Raw genomic sequence first — 6,410 nt, forward strand, 5'->3', positions numbered from 1 at the left:
AAGCCTGTCATTGGTCCTGCTGTGCGATCACCCTGCACTGTGTAACACATGGTGCTTACATTTCTGTGTGGCTTGCTCTGGGGTTCTTTAGCTCCCCTCAGCAGAAACAGGACTATTGCACCTTAAGTGGGTGAGATTCTATGACAGAGGAGGATTCTCAGGCCCAAAGGCAACCATTCAACCTTTCATTGGATTTAATTAGCTTTCATTAACCAAAGTTTATAGATTATATACATATAAATACAGTGTGTATATGTGTGTGTGTGTGTGTGTGTGTGTGTATATATATATATATATATAACACACAGAGAAAACCCAGCACTCACTAGCAAGCTCACAGCTAAGATTTATAAGCAAAAATGGAAAGGTTAGTTACCGCATCTGGCCAAATGGGGCAAGCCCAGGTACCACGTCAAGGTCCTTTCCAATACCTGGGACCCTAAAACAGCCACACAATGCAAGCTCTCAAATCCAAACAAACTGGGAACAAGGGAAGGGAGCACAGGCTTATGTAATCACCCTAGACATATACAAAACACGGAAGGGGACTATACTCTCATACCGGACTGGGTACACATCCCATGACCATGCAACATGCTCAGCCCTGGGTGCACACCGGCACTCACAGGAAGCTGTGCTGTCCCCAGAGTCACAGGCAGTTAACCCCAGACAGGTCTGGGTGCAAGAACCATAGGGAAAATGACAAAACAAATTAATACAACACACAGAGAAAGTCCAGCACTCACTTACAAGCTCTCAGCTAAGATTTAAAAGCAAAAATGGAAAGGTTAGTAACCGCATCTGGCCAAATGGGACAAGCCCAGGTACCACGTCCCTTCGTAATTTATGTATTTCCTTTGAAATGGCTTGAATGTAAGTGTCAAAGTAAGTACAAAGTGGCGTCAAAGTAAGTACAAAGTGGCATCAAAGTAAGTACAAAGTGGCGTCAAAGTAAGTACAAAGTAAGTACAAAGTATGTACAAAGTAAGTACAAAGTAAGTACAAAGTAAGTACAAAGTAAGTACAAAGTAAGTACAAAGTACAAAGTAAGTACAAAGTAAATACAAAGTAAGTACAAAGTAAGTACAAAGTAAGTACAAAGTAAGTACAAAGTAAATACGAAGTAAGTACAAAGTAAGTACAAAGTATGTACAAAGTAAGTACAAAGTATGTACAAAGTAAGTACAAAGTAAGTACAAAGTATGTACAAAGTAAGTACAAAGTAAATACAAAGTATGTACAAAGTAAATAGAAAGTAAATAGAAAGTAAGTACAAAGTAAGTATAAAGTAAGTACAAAGTATAAAGTAGGTACAAAGTAAGACAAAAGAGTGCAACAGCACTACACTAGTATGGGGAAGATGCTATTATCAAAATTGGATTTATTTCCTTAGCTTGAGTGCTTATGCATGAATTAACTAGAAGAACAGGATCAACAAGAGGTTGAAAAAGTATGCATTTCTTTAGCACTGAACACCTTTAATAGAATGAAGTGCTAAAGAAATGCATACTTTTTCAACCTCTTGTTGATCCTGTTCTTCTAGGTACAAAGTAAGTACAAAGTATGTACAAAGTAAGTACAAAGTAAGTACAAAGTAAATACAAAGTAAGTACAAAGTAAGTATAAAGTAAGTACTAAGTAAGTACAAAGTAAGTACAAAGTATGAATAAAGTATGTACAAAGTAAGTATAAAGTAAGTACAAAGTAAGTATAAAGTAAGTATAAAGTAAGTACAAAGTAAGTACAAGTAAGTAAAAAGTAAGTACAAAGTAAGTACAAGTAAGTACAAAGTAAGTACAAGTAAGTACAAAGTAAATGATGCAACGTTGTACTAAAACAATTCCTAGCCACATATGAAAGAGCAGTAATTGAACGTGCCGACATATATTATATCCTGAATAAATGTAATGTAAAAGCAGTTTTTACAACCCGCTACACTCACTGTCTGCTAATTACAACACAGATCTACTGGGGCAAAGGGCTCTCATTACTGCTATCCTGACACCATTTTAGTCAGAATTAAACGTTCATGTTTCAGATAGGATATGCAATTTCAAGTAAGTTTTCAATTTACGTTTATCATCAATTTTGCTTTGTTCTTTTGGTATTCTTTGTTGAAAGCTAAACCTACATAGGCTTGTGCTAATTTCTAAGTCCTTGAGAGCCGCCTCTTATCTTAGAGCATTTTGACAGTTTTTTACAGCTAGAGGGCATTATTTTATGTTTGCCATATAGATAACATTGTGCTCACACCCATGGAGTCTTTAATGAGAGGGTACTGATTGGCTAAAATACAAGTCTGTCAAAAGCGCTGAGATAAGGGGCAGTCTACAGAGGCTTAGATACAAGGTAATCAAAGAGGTAAAAAGTATATTATTATAACTGTGTTGTTTATGCAAAACTGGGGAATGGATAATAAAGGGATTATCTATCTTTTTAAGGAATACAAATTCTGAAGTAGACTATCCCTTTAAGTTGCTATCTTTAGGACAGGACCATGCATAAAAATAAGATGCAACAATGAAAAATAATTACTGATGGATGCTCTGATTGTGATACAAATAAATGATAATATTAATTTATGGGATTTTACTAAATCAAGCTATGCCTATTCCTATGTATTGCAATAGCTAATACAAAGGCATATACAGTATATTCACTCTGCATATGAAGTTTTTGCACAGGAAATCCTTATGGATTTGAATGTGTGTCATTGAGTGTGAGAACTATTGAGCAGATACGCCAGTAATGCTCTAACAATCTTGCAGCATACCGTATGTAGTAGGGTTAGCCTTGAAATGTCAACACAGTGCATTTTCAGTTCAGTGATTAAGAAAATCCACAGTTATCAAAGCTAAATTACATTAAAAAATGGCCAATTGAATAATGAAAGTATACTGCAAAGTTGTTTAACTTTAGATAACTAAAAAAAAAAATTTTTTTGTGTAAATAATTTTTATTAACATTTTTCCGTAAACATTATCAGCAAAATTAAACACACAATTGTTGCACACAACGACATAGCCTAAAGATTCACAGAAAGTGCTATATACTGTATGTTAACATTGACTATCACAATATAATTATAAGGGGAGAGAAAAAAAAAGGAGAAAAAAAAAAGGGCATAAAAAGTAAATCTCAAGAAATTCAAAACAAAGTAGGTATTTGGAAGTTGTCATACCTAGCCATAAAATACAAACCGGAAAAGGGGAAATAAGGAAGGGTATGAAAGGGAGAGATAGTATAGAGCATCTACCTTGCACCTGATCCACGTATAACTGTGACTACTTAAGCAGTTGGTGTTATGCCTTTTTACATACATCTCTATTTATGACAGTAAGATCAGTATTATTAAATACCAAAGGATATGGTTACTTCTTATCTTGTCCTTTGCTCCCAAATAAAAATAATATCTAGTATATAATCCTTTTTGCCTGCGAAAACAATAGTGTCTCTTTTCAAGGGATAAAATATAGTTTAATTCTATTTCCCATTGTTGGAATGTGGGGGGATGTTGTTGTTTCCAGAGTCTGGGTATAAGGCGTTTAGCGCAAGTGAGCATCATTTGTAATAATTTATTGCGATACATACACTGTAGATTAGGAACTTGATTTAACAAGATCATAGGAGCCGAAAGGATAAGTTGTGTGTTCAGCATGAGATTGATGCATCGCTCCAACTGAGACCAGAAAGCTGACAGCTTATGGCATGACCACCAGATATGAGTGAGTGTCCCAATCTCGCCACATCGTCTCCAGCAGCTAGAATTAGCTCCTGGGTATATTTCATGCAATCTCTGAGGGGTAAGGTACCAACGGGATAATATTTTATAGTTTAGCTCAGCTAGAGCTAGTGAGATCGAGGAAGAATGAGTCATGCGAAAATTTTGTTTCCAGATATCATCCGGATATTGAGACCGTAGCTCCAATTCCCATTTAGGAATATAAGAAGGTGTTTAATGTGGGGATAGACATCTGAGAATTTTATGAATAATGGAAAGATGTGCTTTGTGAATATCACGATTAAGGCATAGTTTTTCAAAAGGGTTAAGGGGCCGAAGGCAGTTAGTTTTGTGTGGGCAGTCATAAATAGCTTGTCGTATCTGTAGATAGGAGAACCAACTGTCAAATGGAGAACCCAACGTGTCCTTTAGAAGAGTTCTTTCTTTTCCTGAGAGGATTCTATTAGGAGAAAAATAGGTAGATTTTTGTAAATTTCCTCCTCGACTCCGCATTTAAACTGGCATTGGTTAAAAAATAGTGTATTATTCAATAGTGGAGTCAGGGGCGAAATCTGGGTAGAGAGAGTATTAGGGCGTTGAATAATCATATCTCATATAGTTAACGTTGTTCTTATACATTCATTATGTATAGTCAAGGGGGATCTATGGGGCTTAGGGATCCAACAAAGATCTCTCATACAACGTAAATTAAGCAAGAAGGCTTCAATTTGGACCCATATCTTTGAAGGGCAATTGTGATTCCATGCAACGATGTGTGCAAGGTGTGTTGCCTTATAATACCATGCTAAATTGGGAACGTTCAAGCCTCCTTCTTCTTTGCTTAAATAGAGTGTTACGAGATACTCTTGGCTTTTTGTAAGCCGAGATAAAAGATTCCAGCATTCGCTGTTGCGTAGATAGAAAATTATTTGGTACTGAAATAGGGAGTGTCTGGAATTAATACAAGTATTTAGGGATGACCATCATTTTAATCGTATTGATTCGGCCCATCCAAGATAGGTGACCTTGCTAATGCCAAGAGTCCAGCAACGAAAATACAGTGGTTTGAAGCTGTATATAGTTCTCGTGATACAGGTCTCGTGGATTCTTTGAAATGGTCAGCCCCAAATACCTGAGGGAGTTCGTGACAGTGAAGGGCGTATATTGAACGAGAAAGTCCATATCCTGGGGGGTTATGTGGGGATAACGCTCGATTTCTCCATATTTATAGAATAATTGGAGAACCGTTCATATGTCTCCAAAATTTGTATTAGAGCTGGTATTGAGGTTGATGGTGTTTGTAATGTGAAGATTATGTCATCTGCAAAGAGAAGACATTTTTGCTGGATATCACCAAAAGAAATACGAATTATATTTGGGCCAGTTCTGAGCCGTATCGCTAATATCTCCATGGTAATGGCAAATAACAGGGGGGAAAGTGGGCAACCCTGGCGGGTACCATTAAATATAGGAAAGGATTGGGAAATCGTATTATTAACTTAAACTGTGGCTCGGGGGTTGTGATATAGAGCTTGTATTCTATTTATAAATTTATCTGAAAAACCAAATTTTGACAGGGCCGACATGAATTGCCAGTCAACCCTGTCAAAGGCCTTCTCGGCGTCAGTAGATAAAAGAATGAGGGGAATTTTAGAGTTGTATGAAGTTTGCAATGCATGTATTACTCTAGTGGTATTGTCTTTGGCCTCGCGACCTTTAATGAATCCAACCTGGTCCGGATGGATTATCTTCGGTAAAATTAGGTTTGCTAATATCTTGGCATAAATCTTAATGTCAACATTTAACAGTGATATCGGTCTGTAATTGCTAACTATATCTTTAGGCTTATTTGGTTTGGGGATTACTGTGATCATGGCATCCAAAAGAGGTTGGGAAAAGAAAAGGCCTTGATCTATAGACTGGAATAACTCATGCAAATGAGGGCTAATATTGTTTGTAAGTAGTTGATAAAATTTAACTGTGAGGCCATCCGGACCAGGAGACTTACCGTTGGCCAGGGATTTAATTGTATTTACTATTTCTTGTAGTGTTATCGGAGAATCTAGAGTATTTAAATCGTCCTCTAATACCGTAGGGATATTTATGGAATTAAGATAAGATTTCATTTCATCACGCCTTGTCTGATCATTTGCATTATGGAGGTTATATAATGAAGAATAATATGAGGCAAAACTGTTAGCTATGTCTTCATTCCTGGTATATACTTTGCCGGTGTGATATTTAATAGACTGGGTATAGGAGCTAAGTCTTTGTTTCTTTAGCGATCTGGCTAGCATGCGTCCCGCTTTGTTGGATTCTGCAAAAAAATTAGCTTTGGAGGTTAGAGCACTCATATGTGCATTTTCAATCAGGGATTTATTAAGGTTATCTCTAGCCTCTTTCAACTCATCTAATTTTTGTGGGGATAATGGGTCTTGTTTATGGGAATGTTCTACAGCTAGGAGAGTATCAGTCAAATAATTAAACTGGGCAGTTCTTTGTTTATTAAGTTTCGCTGTCAGTTGCATAATAATACCCCTTATATAACACTTATAAGCTTTCCAGTTATTCATGACAGTAGTGTCGGAGGAAATATTGAATTCAAAATATTCGTCAGTATATTGAAGTATCTTTTCAAGAATGTCGCTATCTGTGAGAATATGTTAATTTAGTCTCCAGTTCAATCTGT

The sequence above is a fragment of the Bombina bombina genome, chromosome 3 (genome assembly GCF_027579735.1).
Source record: "Bombina bombina isolate aBomBom1 chromosome 3, aBomBom1.pri, whole genome shotgun sequence".
NCBI lineage: Eukaryota > Metazoa > Chordata > Amphibia > Anura > Bombinatoridae > Bombina > Bombina bombina.